Source organism: Cotesia glomerata, linkage group LG10 (genome assembly GCF_020080835.1).
Source record: "Cotesia glomerata isolate CgM1 linkage group LG10, MPM_Cglom_v2.3, whole genome shotgun sequence".
NCBI classification, from domain to species: Eukaryota; Metazoa; Arthropoda; class Insecta; order Hymenoptera; family Braconidae; genus Cotesia; species Cotesia glomerata.
Window position 1 is genome coordinate 12,116,457 of NC_058167.1, and position 20,911 is coordinate 12,137,367.

Consider the following 20,911-nt stretch of genomic DNA (forward strand, 5'->3'; position numbering starts at 1 on the left):
CTAAAGATAGAAACAATAAAAATTCGATCATAAAAAACTGCTAAAAATTCTTGACAATTTAATAAGCTGTAAAAATAAATTAAGCCGGCAATGTCATTTTGAAAAAAAAATAACACATTTGTGTCGTTGATAATCCAGCATTTGGATATATTGCTATTGACTTGGTCAGATAGTTTTAGCTTTTGGAATTACAATTCATTGAGTATGTCGAGAAAATCAATTTACCTAATTTTAGCATTCTATTGCAATACACTTAAATATTCAGTACAAACGTGTAGTTGTAAGACATTTACATACATACCTTACTTGGGAAAAACGAGGTTATTAGGAAAATTGCTAGAGACAAAAAAATTGCACAGCTTTGCTTTGGTCGGAACTCATCTATCGGCGTCATACACTGCTCAAGATGAAACATTGTGCACACAGGATTTAACTATTCAGCAACAATTGAAATATGGAGCCAGAGTGTTTGAAATCTTAGTATGTCCGCAATCAACTTACTTTGAACTTTATCCAGACCCTGGGATGAAAGGTTACAATTTTTACAACACTCTATTCGAAATGAACAAATTTCTAGATGAGAATCCGGGAGAATTTGTGATAATGATAATTAAACAGAGCAATTATTGTGAATATTTGGGTTCAACAAAAAGTAATTGCGAGATCATAGAAACTACATTTTCAATGTTTGGGGTGGATGGCGAATGGTAAAAAGCTGGAGACTGAATGACATAATTGGGATCTATCGAAATAGAATTTTACTAACTAGTTCAGATCCGACATTCGCCGAGTGTTCATTGGATATTAACTCACACATAACTTGCAAGCTTTAATGGACGACAAATTACGCCAAACTTTCTCCTTAACACCAATTATTGTCAGAAAAATCAAAATGGCGAACCAGAAATGCAATTCAAACTTCCAATGTTTAGTTCACGATACTAATTTTTTGAATCAGTATCTCAATCGAAGAACTTTGGCTCGAGATGGAGGTTTCTCTTCGGGAGAAGAATGTGGAGTACCCATTAATCTGCTAATGACTGAACATTTTGAGAATTCAAACTGCGAATTGGTTATTGTAATAGCTGACTTTGTTACTCAAGATCTGATTGATAAAATAAATGACGATAACTTTAAAAATTAATTTTGGCGAAGCGAATTCAATTAATGATGAATCAAAAAAAGTTTTGTATTAAAAATTAACTAACTCATTTTCAATATTTTGAGATTAAAATGAATTCAAAACTTTAAAATAAAATTCTTGTCGAATTAGATATCTTCAGACGTTCGCGGCTGCCCAATTTCAAAACACAGTAACTAACATTTAGAAATTTTTTTAAATTTTTCTTATTAAAAAAAATTTTGTCTGTCAAATTGATGAAAAATTTTATTTATAAATAGAAAATACTTGAATATAAATATTTTTAAGAAAAAATACTTGAAATTAGGGTTTAAAAGTTAAAAAAATGCAGCAATATTAAAAAAAATTAGGTATAAAAATTTTGCAGTTACTGTGTTTTAAAATTGGGCAGCCGTTCGCTTAATCAAATAAAATAAGTTAAATTTAAAAAAGTAGAAATGTTGTCAGGTATATCAATAACGTCTATTTTTTCAATTGATATTATTATCACATGGCCATTGAACTTAAAAATCCAGTATAACAAAAAAATTATTGTGAGTACGTAAGTAAGAATGTAATAAAAATTAATAGAATTAATAGAATTAATTAAAAGAGGTGATGGTGGAAAGGGCCCGGTAGCTTAACTGGTAGAGCTCCTGACATGTTATCAAGGAGATCCAGGTTCGATTCCTGGCTTGGTAACCAACCCCATTTATTTTTTCAAAGTCTGTCTTTGCTCTCATTCAATTTTCTTTCACTATCTTTCACTCAATTAACATCTTCATAACTCGAACAGATACTACAAGCTTCCAGCTTTACTAGTATTCAAGTTTGATGAATTTCCATCGAACTAACGGGAAGAGAAAATAAAACTCTCGAACAGAAGGAAAGATGGACCGTCCATCTGTTGGCTTGAATTAGATTCACTAGTCACTGAAAACAACTCTGATAAAAATTAATGTGAGTATAAAAACTGTAAAATTTGAAGTACATGAAATAAAATACTTACAACTTCATTGTTTGCCTAATAACTTTAATTACGTTATATTTTAGACTAATAAAATATATTATTTTACGTGCAGTAAGATTACGTTAATTAAGACCTACATTTTGAAATACACTTAAAAAAAGATTTATCCATGAACTTAAATATAACTTTTCATACTCACGATTAGATGCTCTATCAATCGTTATTTTCAAAAAAAAAAAAATTAGTACGATAATAAAAATTGTAAGTTTTTTTAGTAAATATTATCAAATATTTCAATTTTTAAAAATATAACACACTAAAAATTCATAAATAGAATAAATATTTTCCATTCTACCTCAGAAATCCACTTCACCTCGCGACCCCATATGTTACATATAACATAAATAAGAATAAACCTGAGCCATCTTTATTTCTCTATTTTTTTAGATTTTTCTCTCTTGCTTTACTTCAATACTAGAAATACTATCACCAGAAATACTTTCAGATCCGAGTGGAGTATCAGCAAAGCTTTGCATACAAAGTAACTAAAGTTGGAAAATACGAAATGTGTTTCATGAAGCTAAGACTCTTTCAGCATGCGCCACTATTTTGAGAATAATATTTAACCCTTTATGCACTTGAATATTTCAAAAGTCACGCGTTAACCGTTTTAATACCCCGAGATGGTTTTATCTAAATATTTATTACGACGATTGGGCAATCAAATCAACAATAAATTACTCCCAGAATTCGTCGGAAATTGAATCAAATGGGAATAATCTTTGGTAACTATGTTGACTATTTCTGAGTATCTTTCTATCTCTCTCTTTCCCGGACATTCGCTCTCTTCAAATCGGATTCTCTTGTTCACTTACTCGGTCGCTTGTAACCGAACACCTCTACCGTAAATCCCCAGGTGAATTTAATGGGTATGAGTGAAACGCAAGTTAGTGGGGAAATGAAAAGGTAAATGTGCAACCCGGCAAATCGATAACAATGATGATCATTATGATTACTGTACTAATAGCAACGCTACCGGTCAACCGTTTCTCTCTGCAATGTTTGCTTCATTTTCCCTCTCACTTTACTTACACTGCTAAATACATATATACGCTTAGTAACGATGTTAAGTATACTTGTACACTGTTTCACCGAGTTATTATCGAATAATCGATTATTGTTAGAGTGGATTTCAACATTTTTTATTTTACTTATCTACGGCATAATTAATTAACGCACTTTAATCATTTGCTATTGAATTTATTCCGTTGTTCATTCAATAGTCTTTGTTGTAGTCAATTAATTGATCGACTGTAATATATTTTTTGTTTATATACTAAAAAAAGAAAAAATTGATTTGAGAAATTATTTTCAAAAAAATTATTTTCAAGACGAATGATTATTTTCATTTCAAAATTAATGATCTATTCTTTATTTAAAAATGTAAATTTCTAAAACTAAGAACAATTCAAAATTAGATAAAAAAAAATTTCTAAAAAGAAACAAATTTTTTGAACCTACTCTAAAACATATTCAAAACTTTTTCTTCTTTTTTTTTTAAGTGATACAGTAAATTGCTTCATATTAGTAAAATTTTTAAATAACAATTTTTTTTCTTTCTTTATTTAGAAATTTTATTTTTATGATTTGCGAATTAATTCCTTAAATTCTTAATTCAGAATAAAATTCTTCACACATCAGAGTGAAATTTTAAAGAGAATATTTTTCTTGAACCAGGTGATTTTTTTTAGTGCCAAAGTTTATTGCTGACCCGAGTCTAAAGATTAAGCTTTAAATTAATGAGATTACATCAATCCTTTTCGAATGAAATTTAGTTGACAAAAAGGGACTACAACGGGTTCTTTAGGGATTTGTCCGTCAAATTTAATATTATTCTAAAGAAAGTAATCTTAAGATGGTAAAACAGCCATATCTGAATGAATATCCAGCAAAATAGTCAAAATTTAGCTAAAAAAAAATAAGCTATTGTATATTTTAGAATATCGACGTTCTAATTAGCAAATTGTCACTCCATTTTAGAGAATCTTCTATTTGTACGAAAAAAACAATTAGTTAAAAATTTATTATCACTTTAAAAAACCATTTAATATCATTAATATCTAATAGCGATATAATATTTAGGTTTGAATCATTCAAATAATTTATAATTAGATTATTGATACATCAAAATGTTAAAAAATCACCCTCTAAAAAATAAAGAGAGACAAATAGCTAATTAGACCATCGATATATCTATTAATTTTGGTCCTTTTTAAAGGAAACAAGCCTAAAAATGTAAAACATATTTGGATGAATATCTATGATAGGAAAAATTGCTGGATATGGCAACCCAAATCAAACTTTCAATAATCATGATTTGAATCAGAAAAAATGGACTTCCAAAGATTCTGTGGTGAGTCATCCTCTAGATTTAGTATTTTCTTGGAGTCAAATTTCAGTTAATATCCAAAATATAAAAAGTTGGTAATATTTGAAGGCTCGAATCAAGCACACTGCTAGAAAGATTTGTTTATAGTTAAAAATATTTGTTAATATTTAACAAATCATTTATTAAAGACCACTTTTTAGTATTAAACAAATATTTCTTAGTATTTAAAATGATTTATTTATATTTAATAAATCATATATTCATTTATTAAATATTAATAAATCTTCTTAAATACTAAGAAATATTTGTTAAGGACTAAAAAGTGGTCTCTAATAAATGATTTGTTAAATATTAACAAATATTTTTAACTATAAATAAATCCTTCTATCAGTGCAAGCTTGAAGAGATGTTGAAAAAAAAAATTAATCTATAAACTGTAGATGCTGCATACCAAAATATATGTGTACAGAAATAACTAATGGAACAAATAAACCAATTAACGCTCTTACACAAACATTAATTTAAAATTAGAGCTAATCCGTTTAGCGAATTTCAGCTGAACGATTTTGAAATGTCCTGTACGTACTATACGAAGTAACAGAGAAAATGCAGTAAGCGGTTACGCAAATCGTGCGACCGGATCCACTGAATCCACTAAGCAATGGTCCGGATAATCCGATACGCTTACTTGTATTTGCTATCCCCTTCGCTTCTCTACTAGAAGCAACAACAACAATAACAATAATATCACCCTAAGTTAAGAGTAAGGGATAATTCTTGATGTTGGTGCACACAACTTGTATTATCTTGCTCACCCGAATCTCGAATTAATTTTCGAGATATACACTCAACATTTTTATAGACTCGTTATTTTTTCCTGGAGCTTATTATGCTAAATCAGGATGTTGATACGTAAAAATACACTCGGAAATTTTAAGACGGAAATGTGTTTGTGTAGGTGGTCGATGCACCTAAGAATGATGACTTGAGTGTCGCCTAAAGCGAAGTGGGTTGTGTTTTGTTACTTACTGAAGATTACCGGCTTACAAGAAACCTCGTTGCAGCTAAGAGAAAGATCAAGATAAAGACAGAAAGCGAATTGGAAGGAGAAAGATAAAGACAAGGCGGTATCCTTATCAACGCCCCAGCCCATGGGTCTCATTCATCCATGCCACAGTAGCTCCGAGGTGAACTGGGATGAGGAGCCAGGAATTTCGCTTCTCAGTACATATACTATGCTATAGTAGTTTATTTCGAGGAAGAAGGAACAGATCTTACGACGCGAACTAAGATGCAAATTACTTAACTGCAACATCCTTTAATGACTAATACTTTGTATATAAGATTATATTTTCTGTGAGAAATTAATATTTTAATAATTCACTTTAATTAGTTAGGTGCTTCTTGTATAAATTATTTATAGTGTTAATTAATTATGCCTTTGTCTTAAGCTGATTTAATTAGTATTTTTAGAAATATGGCGTTTTGTTTTGTCAACTTGCTCTATTATCGCTCTCATGATTTATCGGAGTAATTAGTAATTGTAAATTATCAGAAAGCTAATTAAATTCAAGAAAAAAGTATGTTGACATGATTAAAACGGTTTTAATGAATATCTAAAAAATTGATAAGTTTTTATGCAAAAAATTTTAATGAAAAACAAGACAAGTATCCAATATCGTAAAAAAATTTTATGATAAGGCTTTATATGTCCATCTATAATATTTTAACCAAACTAGTGTTGAAAATATCCGATAGATGGCGCATTATCGCTGAATCTTCTCCTTACAAGAGAGTTAAGTTGAGGGTATTAAATTATAGAACAAAAATCATTTTACTACTTTTTAAACGAGCACGGAGAAAAAAATTTAGCTATAGGAACTCTATAGTAGATAGTTGTAAAAAGTTCCAGTACGTTAACGAATTTTTATGGTAACAATACCGTTTGGCTCCTATAACTCTATGTCGTTGAACTCTGAGAGCCCAACGTTATTTACCTCTCACAACTCTACAGGATCGTTCTGAGACTATAACAAATTTTAACAAATCTATAACGATTTAATATTGATAATTTAATAAATAAATTCAGCAGAACAAATTTATATTGCCAATAATAATTGTATATGACCAATAAGAATAGTATTATAATAGAAATAAAATAATAATAGAACTTATATCACAAATAAAAATTACCACAATCACAATATATTATACTAATAAATTAAATTAACAGTCACTACAAATGAACCTTGAAAAACCATAAATACAAAACCGTTCTAACGAAATTCAATTTGACAAAAAAAAATACCTATTTCTTTAAATAAATAAACTGGAAACTTAATTATCCTCATATATTTTTAATAATATGGATGAGTAACAAAATAATTATGTTTGTCATTTTAAAAGATTATGAAATATGTCAGCGCACTCCACTACTTCGCAACGTAGAGCGCTCCTAATTATACCGTTTGTCTCTCAGAACAATCCCGTTGAGCTCTGAGAGCTCAACAACATTGAGTTATCAGAACTAAATAAAATTTTGTTACTGTAACTCTATAACAAACAGTAAACTGTGTATAGTTATGGTAACTCTACAATTTAGTTCCCAGAACGAAATTTTTTTTTCCGTGAGCTTATCCAACCTATTGGTTTTTTCGTTAATCATCTACTAATAACACAAGTTAATTGATGTAAATATTTTTAGAATAGCTGAAAAGTTGTAATAATTATTTATTTATCTTCATATGAGCTGATATAATCATGCATGAAATTTTTTTTATACGGAATAAATGTTTGATTTTGTTTTAGTTTATAGTAAAAAATAACCATTTTTTGTTAATATTTTATATAAAATGTCCTCAAACAATAATTAAAATTTATGAATAATTTATTTACCATCACAAATGTTTCATAACTAAACCTTGTTATCCTTCAGATCTTATTACTCGCAGGTACCTTACATAAAAATGAAACTCAAAGAGACACGAGTGAGATAAATGAATATCTGTTTGACGTAAAAATCTAAATGTTATGAGGGTAAAATATATATTAAAAAATTTAAATAAAAATATTATGAAAAAGTAAATTTTGTTTATTATGATAGCAGAGACTGAATTTAATTTGAGGAAAATCCAGGGTGAGGTACAAGAGTGTTTCGTTGGCCCAGACCTACATTATACGAGATATGCAAACGCTTTTGGTCTTGTTGAAGCAATCCTAGAGTCTAGAGCAGTGGAGTTGTATCTCCACGGGTTGGATCAACTCAAGATGAAAACTACTTTCTCTCTACTGAGACTTTCAGCCCGGTACACTACTAGACGAACCGTCTTGCCGTATATAAAATAAGGATTTCCTCGACATCAAACAACGTGTAAGAATCTCGTTACATTAAAGACGCATAGTTCGTTTTACTCAAAACTGCATAGACTTATACATATACATTTTTACGGCTATATATGTATATGAAGACAGTAAAATAATAAAATACTTCAAGTACCGAGTCAAGTAAGAGCTTCTTCTTCTTCTTTTCTTCTATATCGTTTTATACTCGTAAACTCAAACTCCTGTACTTTATCCTTTCTACTACACTAAATCACATATTTCGCAGCAGTTTTTTTTATTCTATTCCATATTATATTTTTCCATCAATTCAATTCTCTTTATAAAAATAATAAATAACAGCGCTGAGTATAATTCAACTCGTTCTGGCATCAAAATTTAATGTATTACCGAATAATTTTTGCTCTTTTCGTGGTACGTAATATGAAATTGAATTTTTGAATATAGAAACTCGACTGAAATACTCATTGTACTAAAACTGTTTTTTAAAAAAATTTTTAAAATTTAAATAAACATTTCTTCACCTGCAGATGAGAATATTAATAAAGAGCTTTACTTTAAATTCGAGTTGTTGGTAAAGCTTATACATTATTTAGATTCACCGAATTAAAGAACTAAAATAAATGTTAATTTATTTTTATTAAAAAAAATTCTGCATTTTTAGATTTTTTTATTTTTTATCCAGAAAAATTAAAAAATTAATCTATTTCAAGCTACACTGAGAAAAAAAAGTACTACTCTTGAGAAAATTTTCTTGTCACAAGAATATATATTTTTGATAATTTTTAAAAATATATTTTATCTGAAAAATTGATCAAATTAATCGAACTATTTTTTGTTTAAAAAGAATGGATCAAGGAATTGATCAAATTAATCGAAATATTTTTTGTTTAAATCAAGTGAACCTATTCGTTTGTAAATCTATCAAAATTAATGCCAATATTTTATTATCATGATAAATATTGATATTCTTTTGTCAAAAAACCAAAATTTATTTTAAACGATTCCTGAGCTAAGAAATTTTTTTCTGGACAAAAAAATTTTTTTTTCTCAGTGTAGAAGAATTATTTTTCTTACTTTAATTATATTTCTAAGGGTTTTTGGATATTTATTATAAAAAATCTATATTTCTATCTGAAAGCTCAAATAATTTCCGTTCCAAAAAAAATTGTTGAAAAATTTGAAAAGACTTAAAATTAAAACCTCAAATTTTTATTTAAATAAACAGAACACTTTTACAAAATTTGGAAATGATTGTCAGGTATATCACCCTATAAAAATAGTTTTATTTGGTGGAATGACCTATACATAAACTCATAATAAGTAAATAAAAATGTATGACATAAATTTTTTAATTGTCCAGATTATGTCAGTAATAAAATTCAAGTATTAATAAAAAATAGCTATCACCGATAAAAATGAATTAACTATAAAAGAAAAAAAAGATTATTTTTTTAATTTTTGCTGACGAAACAAATAAAGTGACTTTGATGTGCACTATACGAACGCATGAATGCATGGAAGGGAAAAACGTTTTAACACGCCCGACACGTGAAAACAATTTATCGCGAGAGCACGGGTGGCTTGCGGCGTAGAGTGCACCAGGCCTGCACTGGAATAAGTTTGTAACTCGGTGGTGGCAACTAGGCACGCCAAACTATGTCCCTAACTTGTCTACCTCACTCTTACTCCCCCGGCGAAATACATACATATGTATATTATATACGCGACACAAACATGTAGAGCGGTGTAGGTGGATGTGAACATACGAACCCGCCAACCAGCGCTGTCGTCAGTCTGCATAAAGAGAACTACGCGCAATAACAACGTAACTATAACAGTGTCGCAGTCGTGGTAGGTAACTAAGTCTGCATCATTGAAGCACGGCTAAAGTTCAACCATCCAATCCCAGCCATCCTCATATAATTTCTACTACAATACATGTTTATGGATGTCTATAGAAATTTTATTTTCTGTTACTGCTGTTTATTTGCGTTTTTTTTTTTTTTTTTTTTTTTTTTTTATTATTTTTTATACTTTAAATTGACAATACTAATTGATAAATACTGGAAAAAAAATTAATTTTTTTTCCAGTGTACTCAGAAAAATAACTACGTCATTCAACAGAAATAATCTTGATCCAAAGACATTATTTTTAAGATAAATAGTTATCTTAAGTCAAGAATTTCTTATACTTACATTGATAGAAGGATTTAGTACGGAGTACTAAATTGATTTAGTAACAAAATTTTTATTCATTTATTTGGGAGAAACAAATATTTTGTACCCATCAATATTATTTGTTACAGTTTAACAAATAATTTCTTCATATAAACAAAGCTTTATTACATGGAAATAAATATTTAGTTTCACCAAATAATATTTAGTAACAGGTACTAAATATTTCTTTGGTAAGTATTGGCGGTAGATAGCTATGCTTTAATTTCAATGTTTATGTGATACATAACCTATTCACTAACTTAGATTATTTTATTCAGCTCGATTTTGGGAGATTTATTTAACCTTTAAAAACACACATACTCCCAATAAATGTCTTCTATTTATGTCTTTTCTCAGTGGAATTTAGTTTAAATTTTTCAATTTGTCTATTATTGATATGTTAAAAACTTGTTTAATTTTAAATTTTATAAATGTCTCAAACAAAAAAAATATAATTTAATGAGATTCTTTTCTTTATAATACCTTATATTTTTACTTAAAATTATTTATTTTAATTATTTTGATTTATTTTAAGTTAAAAAGTTAAGTTACACGCTAAAATTAGTTAAAAAATTAATTTCTTTGATACCGATAAACGATTTATTGAGTACCAATAAATCATTTGTTAAATACTACTAAATATTTATTTGGTTGAACTAAATGGGCTTTAATAAATGATTTAGTACCTATTACTAAATATTTGGTAATGAAAGGTTTGTTACTAAATAATTTAGTATCTGTTACTAAATCTTATTAAATAGAACTAAATCCTTCTATCAGTGTATTTTTTTAAAAAAGAAAATTTCGAAAGTTTTTATGAAAAGTCTTTGATTTTCGCAAGATGCGATCAAATATTTTATCCAAAAACACTAATTTTTTTGTGTACATGGTTGCATTAAAGAAGCCTTTGAAAGATTTTTAAAATTTATATAAACGTATGTAGACAAAAAAAAATTAACTTGAATCAAGAAAATAATTTTAAAGAAGTTCAGCTTCTTGATTTGAGAATAAAAATTCTTAAACTAAAAATTTTTTTTTGGTTAAAATAAATTTTACTTTATTCAAGAATTTTTCATCTTGATTCAAGACAATAAAACTCTTTGAAATTATTTTCTTGGTTCAAGAATTTTTTTTTTTTTATTGAAGCTAATTTTTTTCAGTGTACACTAAGAAAAAAAAATACTTTTATTAAGAAAATTTTCTTGATACAAGAATTCATGTTCTTGAAAATTTTCAAGAATATTCATAGCTCAAGAACTTGTTAAATTAATTGAAATAATTTTTACTTAATTTAAATAAAGCTATTCTCTTGTTTATCTATTATCCAAAAATAAATATTGATGCTCTTTTCTCTTCAGAAATTAATAATTAATAATAATAGAATATTTGGTCGTCATTAAATTTCTCGAACCAAGAAATTGTTAATTGAGTAAAAGTATTTTTTTTTCTCAGTGTATGCTTTAAAAATTTTTTATTTCCAAAAATGGTCAATTATTGAGCAAAATAATAAATAAATAACTAGCATTTTACCAACTTGAATACAACAGTAAATACTTCGTTAGGTTGATTAACTAAACAGGTGAAAATTTTAAAATAAACATTTTTAAGTACATACTGTTCGTTATTTTTAATTTGGTATTTCGGTCTTTATTTATTTTTCTCTATGGTACAATTAGCAAATATTTTTTTAAATTTCGCCGAACACACTGAAAAACATTGTTTGTTGCCGCAAATTAAATATTGTTATGTCAAACAATTGCTTGCAGTCTTAATTACACACTGCGTGTTTTCAAAATTTAAAGATAAACGGTGATGGCAAAAGCGCACGTGAAAAGTTTAAAGTGGGATTTAAATTTTAAATTATAATAGACAAACGCCGAATACCAACACCCGCTATAAAAAATAATGTAATCAAGAGATTTAATTGCTAGTGAGTTTACGCAGCCACTGTACGACAATTATAAAAATTATGTAAAAATGAAGGATTAAAATAAAATAATATAAAAAGTAAAAGTGAGAAATAAAAAAGCCTATCAGCTTTATAACTACTTCCTGACCTTTTTATTCTGGTCTTTTTTTTTTTTCTTTCTTTTTCTCCACTTCTATTCTTCTTTGCATTCGAAATATTCAAATTATATAGTACAGCATCGTAACTTGGAGTCTACTCTACCAACTTCACGGCTGGATTATCCCTATTATTATTCTTCAATTTGGATTAAATCCTTTTATGCGGATATTGGAAAATACGGAGATCAACTCGATCTTTTCGAGTAAAAAAAAATTTTTCGTAAGTTTAAAGTTTTCGAAATCTACAAGTCCTGTCCGAAATGCATATTATTTTAAAAAAAAGGCTTTATAATTATTAAAATTAAATATTTTATCAACTTTATCATAAATAAGCCCGAGAAGTAAGTTTTAATCGAAAAAATAATATGTAAAAAAAATTAAATTTAAATTGGTTCTATTATTCATTATTAATTTAAATAAATTAAAAATTTTTTGGAATTTTCCGAATTTTAATTAAAAAAAAAAAAATATGATTAAAGAAATAAATTTTCTTGTGGTGTTGCAGGGTCACAATTAATATTCAATAATAATTTTTTTACACATTAAAAAAAATTTGTAAAAATATAATTCAGCCTATTTAAGAAGATGATAATATTTGTTTTATTTTTTTTTTTTCTAAATGAAGTAATCAACACTGTCAAAATAACATTCTAAGGAAAAATATTTTTGTTTGAATTACTAGTTCATTGGATTCAATGCAGAAGTAATTTTAATCTTTCAAAAATACATTTTATAAAATCCAATGAAGCGTAAAAAGAAATAAATACTAAAAAATTTTTAAGTACTTTTTTTCGTTCCCAATATGTACTGCAACCACAAGAATGAAGTAACGGAGTATAAGTTTGATACTTGGTAAGCTTTTTATCCAGTATAAAGTGTGCGTCTGACCGCGTCACACTCACAGTCGTCGAATATACCATCGAAAAAGAAAAATCGATTTCCATTTGAACGAGACAGGAAACCCTTTGTCACGCGGATTAACGCTTCAAGTCTCTCGGCTATCGCGCTTTCAAAAAGAGTTTTTAGCTTCGTCGAATGGTGGATCAGGCCAGTGAACATAGAAGCCACGTTTCTTTATTCTTGCAACACCTTTGTTCTATTTTTTTATCTTTACCTATACAAGAACTGCCAGAGTTGAAAAACGGGGCCATGCTTGGGAACCCAGCTTCGGCGCACCTACATTGGCCCATGTTTAAATCAAAACTGGGTATTCAATCTTGGCCAACCTAATGATAATGATTATCCGAGCATGGGCCAAGACTGAAAAGCCTAGCTTTGGCCATTCAATAGGAAACCCAAACTTGGGCCTAGACTGGGTAACCCAGTTTAAAATTTATAAAATCTAAGTCAATTTTAAGTCAATTGTTTTTTTTAACAAAATGATTTTTTGCATATTTTTCGTCAATAGTGAAAAACATAAACTTTAACATAATATTGATAAATTTAGTTTGGGCAAATGTAATTATATAGTGATAAAATATTTGAGTTGTCTCAAATTGGTGTATTTTATGGAGCTGGTTATTTTTGTAATTATTTGTTTAATTTCGGAATGAAAAAGAGAATTCAATAATAAATCTTTTTTTTTTTTTTTTTTTATAGAAACATAACTAAGAAGAAATTTTTCTATATGATGGTTAAATTAATTTTATTTTATAATGAAAAGAGTTTAGTTTAAAAAATTCTAGATATTTTTTCGAAATTGGATATTAATTTTATCACAGTTTGTTGCATGATTTATTGGATTGCCACTCAATTTTTGTAGTTATGTCAAAAATTCATTAGAGAAAAAAGTTATTCGAATATTTTTAAATATAAAAATTAATAAAATCTATAACCTATTCATTATAGAAATTAATTTTAGAGAGTTGAAACGCGATAAATTGTTTCTGTTACTAGAATAAATTAATCGATTTTTTACCAATTGAAAACCTTTTGTTGAAAAAATTTAACATTAAACGAATATTTTTATTGAAAACGATACTATATATTTTACTAATTTTTTTGATATATTTTTACCCAACTTGAATTTCCATTCGACCCCAATCCCTGAACTAAGTTGTTATGAAAATAAAAATTTGTAACAGTGAAAAGACCTTTTTAAATTTTTTTTCGAATTGCTGTAAGGCAGACTAAAATAAGTATTGTTCGAGAATATCGGAGTTTTGTGTTTTATATTCTTATATTAAGGTAAAAGCCTCAGTATATGATCATATACTGGTACATGATCATATTTGGGGCTTTTACCTTATGTTTAACGATCTGAAGGTAATTTTTTGTTATACTTGTATTGTTACAAAGCGGCTTGTATAGAGCCACTTAGCGTTAACAAGTCGACTTTTACCAACGAGAGGTCAAAAGAGCTTAAAACTTTCTTTGCTAATTCTTCGTAATACTTTCTTGTTGTTTCTAACAAACGTCATTATTTATTGGTAATTATTCGATTAACAAAAAAATATAAGAATTTCTATTTTATTAATAAACCCGAAACAAAATAATGGAATTTTTAAATTTTCTGATATTAACGTTTTTATTTTAATAAAAAATTTCTTCATTTTTATTAATTTTTTAAAACAATTAAATATAAATATTATATCATAATTACGCTATCTTTTGTACCCTTTTGCTATTTCTTTTCCTTGAATTTTTTTTCTTACACTTACAAGAGACCGTGATTTCAGCTAATTACGAAAAAAAAATGGTAAAATAAAAAAAAGGTGTGTCAGCAAAAGAACCACATTGTTCCTGGTTATTTCGGCAAACTCTCTGATCTTTTTTTTTTTTATTTCTTTTAGCATGCCATGAAAAAGAGGTCAGATTTATGAGAACGTTTTTTTCATACATAAAAGAAAATGTAGACGAAAAATAACAAAAAAAAATATAAAATAATTGCTCCCAAGACTAATTGACATATCTCGTAAGAAAAGACAATAGAAAATGATGAATAATGCTTTGAAAACTTAAAATCAAACAAATATTTTCTTATAAAATGTAAAGATCAAAGAAGAACTTGAATTAAAATGTTAAAAAAAATAAACCAGGGTTAATGAGATAGAATGAAAATATTAAATTAAGAAAATAAACTTCTAACTCATTCAACAAATCTTTTGGGTAGTTTATATAAGGGAAGTCACGGAGGAAGAAGAAATTAAATTCCCGGGCTGTATCAGATAGACGTGCGAGTATTCGTTTGCCTAGTCGTTGACCTGTATCCCTTGTAAGCGTCCCAGTTCTTTCTTCATAGTCAGAGTTTAATTTTTCACAACGTAAGCGATAAAATAGAAAAAAAAAAAAAAAAACGAAATAATAAAATTCAACCTGCTAAGTGAATTTTAAACTAGTATTCTTGTTATAAAGCGAAGATACAGTGTCGTTATCGTAAAAATAAAAAAAAATCAATCACAGGTATCAACAAAATAATAAAAAAATAAAAAATATAGGATTACACTTTAACGACAGCTTTAACGACTCGGAATTCTCTAAAAAAGCATTTCCGTGTACAATGAACATGAAAATTCCCTTGGCGGTAGTCACGAGATCATACGTTTTTACTGTCAATTCCCAAATGTATGTTCATAAAATATATATATCTTTTTTTTTCACATTTTGTTTCTGTTAATATATCAGAACAATTTTTTGCAATGCGGGCGTATTGATATAGCAAATACTTGAACATATAAAAAGATTGAGATTAATGATCATAATAATTAGAAGAAAATAAAGCAATAAATTTTTAATCCCCATTAAAATAATTTATATAAAAAATATAAAATATTTTTTATCAGATATTGATGGTTTTCTAACGCAATCTCGTATTGCAAAAATGCAATTTTAAAGATGAGGTGAAAAATAGGTTGTAAAAAATTAATATTCATCTAAAATATTTATCAATTGTATTTTCTAAAATTACTGTCGTATTTATTATTAATCTGGTTAATATATTTTTTTTCAGTAACACGTTTAAAATTAATTATTAATTATGAAACCTTATTAGATTTAAAATACGGCTCCCCGCCTTTATTAATCCGCAAAAATTACCCACGTCAAAATTTCTCAGCAAAAATTTCTCATACAACAATATCTCGCGTACAATAATTTCTCAAAAGCAAAATTTATCACAACATAAATTAATCTGACGAAAATTAATCATCATTTAAGACAAATGATCCGTGATTAATTTTTGGGTAGGCACCGCGTTGTGCCCTTTTATCATGGTTTTTGTGTGTGTTTATTCGACATTAGACCAACACATAAGCTTGTTACTGTCTAATTGTGCCCTTTTATTTAAAATAAATACGTATTTATTTAATATCAATTACAAATTTAATTATGTTAAGAGTTAATGAGAAGTTTTGCTATTCGAAGATATTTTTGCCATGTGCAAATATTGCTCGGATAAAATATTGCATAAGAAATTATTGATGAGAAATTTTGTTGTAGGTAATTATTAAATGAGAAATAAAATACGGTCACTTTAAAATACATGTATAAAAATAGTTGAAAAAGATATTTCAAACTAAGGTAAAAGACCCAATTATTGACACTGGCCTAGTTAATTGACACTTGCAATTTTATTCTAATTAAAAAAATAAAATGTTCTCAAAAAACCAATTATCTTAAAATTTATAATTCAAAAATTATATTTATTAATTTATTAGAGTCGATTTGTTTTATTTAATTAAAATAAACTGTAAGTGTCAATAACTAGTTCAGTATCAATAACTGGGTCTTTTACCTTATATTAAAAATATAATTACAAAAATATATTTTTAATATTAATTTTTCAACGAAGGCAATCTGATGTATCCGATTGTCTTGTAGTGGTTTAAAATTTGGCAAACATTGATGAAAATAATAATAATGGTAATAATTTAAGTTAAACAAACTAATCGCAAATGCTATCAACATTCTCAGTACATTGTTGAGCATCAAAAACATCAGAAGTGTATAACTATAGATAGAGATTGCCTTGCATATTGAACTGGTTTTGTGTTTCTAACTCAACTCATTTTCATTTGCTCGATTGGCCCGGCAGTACGCAAGAGAAACCAATTCACAAGTTCTAACAACGACGGTTGTAAATACGAGAATTACAAACTTGACTGAATAAACATACAACAAGGATTGGTAAAAAAATCTGCCCGCGAGTTCTGTTCCAACAAGAAAATTAATTAAAGTACTGCACATTTCAGTGGAGCTGAAGCACGTAACGAGATAAATAAAAAAAGGTGAATTAAAGTAATCGATTAATTGACGAAAGTTTTATTCAAAAACTGTCGGATATTTAGATTCAATTGTGATTGGAATGGAAACAAAAAAAAATATTGTTAAGAAAAATAAATAGATAAAATAAAAAAATTATAACTCAAGCTCGAAATGATTTTCAATTGAGTATCGCACGGATTTCGACAGCATTCGTAACTTTTAGTTTTTTTTTTTTTTTTCACGCGTGCTCGAGTGACGATAACCGTCACAGTCCAATGCGCATTTTTGTTCAATCCTCTCTCTAGTACTCGTATCGATTTCAAATCACACGAGACTTGCAATACAAGCCTACTAGTAAAATTTAATTCCTCCTCTTTCTTCTATTTTTATCATTTTATTTACTTTTTTTTTCTTTGTTCTACTCTTGTTCCTCTAATTCCAATTTAATCCATGTTAAAGTTTTGAACTCGTTTAAAACATTTCCATCCGTCAAGTAATTTTCTCAATTTAACTGGCTTCCCGACTGTCAACGATTATTCATACCAATGTTTTAAATATCCTCTAGTGAAACTAGTGGATACAACTAAAAAATTTCCAATCTAACTTGTTACCTAATAGCTTTAGAATTTCATTTCCAAACTTTGATAATTTTATTACATAAGATCGTTTAATCACATTATTGTTAATAGAACTTTCTTTCACTTGTTTTTTACATTCATGTTAGTGTAACAACCTCCAAGTGTCTCCATCTCAGTCTTTAACTAGCGCGAAATAAAATCTCGATTCTTAAATGGATGTATAAGGATTCAATAAAATTAAACTTTGATCAGATATTTAGATAAAACTTACACGAATGCAATTAATGTACTTACGAAATAGCTTCTCGAGTTCTTGATTTTATTTTAATAGTAATCGAAACTTGTACAATCAAAGTTTTAATTAATTAGAAACTGTTCGCCTGTATTCTACGATTAATTAATTATAACTTATTACTTTTCATTAATAATTATTTTGTTTAATTTAATTTAATTTACAGTGATACTATTTTTTTATTCTATAGAAAATATTATCGACAAAACAATTATTTTATTATTTATAAAGGGCCAATTAGCAGCCAAAATAGAAGTAGATTTATTATTGTAGTTTTTAAAAACTAGAGAAATCTTAGAAATTAATGCCAAGAAAATCTTATCAAAATTATGAAAAATTTTCATTAACGATTTTATAAATTAAATAAGTTACATAGTTCAAAAATTGATTAGAAAAAAAAAGGTCAAAGTGCGAAAATTTTTATTTTTGAAAATTTTAAATTGGTAAACCTTTTCTAAACTAATCGACGAATTTTGATAATATTTAAACTTCAATAATCGTCTGAGAAATATTTAATGCATATTGAAAATTGTGGAACACAGATCGCGTTAAATTGTGTACATAAATAACATAAAAGAACAGAATAGCTTGCCTCGTGAATACTTTGCATCACGATCTAAGTTTCTACGGTGGTACACAGAAAAAAAAATTAACTTGATTAAAGAGAAAAATTCTTGAACCAAGAATATAATTTTGAAGAGGATAATTGTCTTGAATCAAGATGAAAAATTCTTGAATCAAATAAAATTTCCTTAAATAAAGAAAAATTTCCTTAAATCAAGAATTTTTCTATTCAAATCAATAATATTAAGTTTTTCAAAATTATATACTTGATTCAAGAACATTTTTTTTTTCTGTGTACTTATAGATCCTTCATAAACATGGCCAAGAAGCTCCTTTTGGGGTCAAATTAATCAATAATCAAGTTAATAAAATAAATTAATTATCTCTCCTTTTTCTACTTTTTTAGTATCCTGATAAATCTCACCAGATAAACTGTAGTATTTTTGACGAATCTTTAAAATAGGAAATTTTTATTTCCTTCGTTTCTCTCGAAATTATAAATTATATATTTTCTCTTTTTTATTTTTATTATAATTTCATAGATGTATATTGCCGATTGGCGTTTTCTAAATAAATAAATAAATAAACTGCAAGAGTTAAATTTACCCAAAAATTCGAGAATTAAAATTAAAAATTACATCATGTTTAATATAAAAATTCCATAAATTTTCGCGTTGACAAAATATTAAGAAAAAAATAATTGAAACAATAAATTATTAAATTGAAAAAATTTTCAAATTGTTGTTATTTTTAAACTAACTGATTAATTTAGCTTATAATTGAACATGACTTCGATAATTGTCTTGAGAATATATGCGTCAAGTTTCATCAAAATTGGTCAAAAATTGTAGACTTTACGCTGGTCATATTTCTATACAGAAACATGAATAACTTGAACCAAATGCATTTTATGACTTAACTTGACAAGCTGAGTAAAAACATAACAAAATTTTCCAAAAGTTACGTCATGTGGACAAATACAATAGTTAGATTTCTATGACGTCCACCAATAATAATAATTATTATGATTATTATAATTACAAAGAGAAAGGCGGGTGAACTGAATCGAGACATATCCCTGGAAAGCGTTGCATATACACTCCCGTGATACGAATTAATTATTTGCCACAACAGTCGCTTGATTAATGTAGTACAGCGAACTTGGACATTTTCACAGAACCCATTCAAGTATTCAGCTGTTATCAAACTGTGTCCATATCCTCTTAACAAACGGACAATTCTATTTATGTACGATTAATCAGTATCAGACAATTATCGATAAGCTTATTGATATATATATATGTATATATTATTGTTGATGTCGCTGTATATTTACTGTACTTGATAAATACAAATATCCATATATTTATGCAGATAAAATCCACCGATGTATTATATTAGATTATTCATAATCATAATTCATAAATGATAATTCATTATTTTTTTTAAGTTATCAAATTAATTCTGATATCCACTGCCCTTGTTTATTTGTTTGCATATCTCTGTTCGAGAATTATTGTATTATTTGTGGTTTCAAATAATTAATTTTAAAGTTTAATCTATCCCATAACCCAACCTATAAAATGAAATAACAATAACTTTTTATAGAAAAATATAAGAAATTTCACAGAGACGGAAAGTTAAACAAACGATTGTGAACTGCATAAACTTGGTAATAATCTCTTGTGGGAGCCTTTGGTCACAAACGCAAACGATAAAACACATTATTCACAATATTTATTTACTATAAATGTTATAGAGCTTATCATAAAATGCTGAATTTACGACACAGCTTATTGTATTTTGTAGAAATTATTTCGTACTGGTAAATGTTAACTCAAACTTTGAGAAAAATATTTTTAAACTTTTAAGTATACGTTTCCACAAAAAAATCCCTAGAATTTGATAATTATTGTAATTGTATTAACTCATAAAATCTTCAAAGAATAAAATAGTGTAAAAAAAAGTTGTATTATTAATTATTAAAATTCGAGCTTTTAACATATAATCTATAAAAAATATTAACCGAACATTCAATTTAATTAATCCTGCTGGACCTGCTAAAGATAAAAAATCGAAAACTATGAACTCGAGTTCATATAAATGGCTTCTTGTAGATTATGTTAAAATTTTAGAACAATACTCTATATAGAGAACTCTTATGTAACGA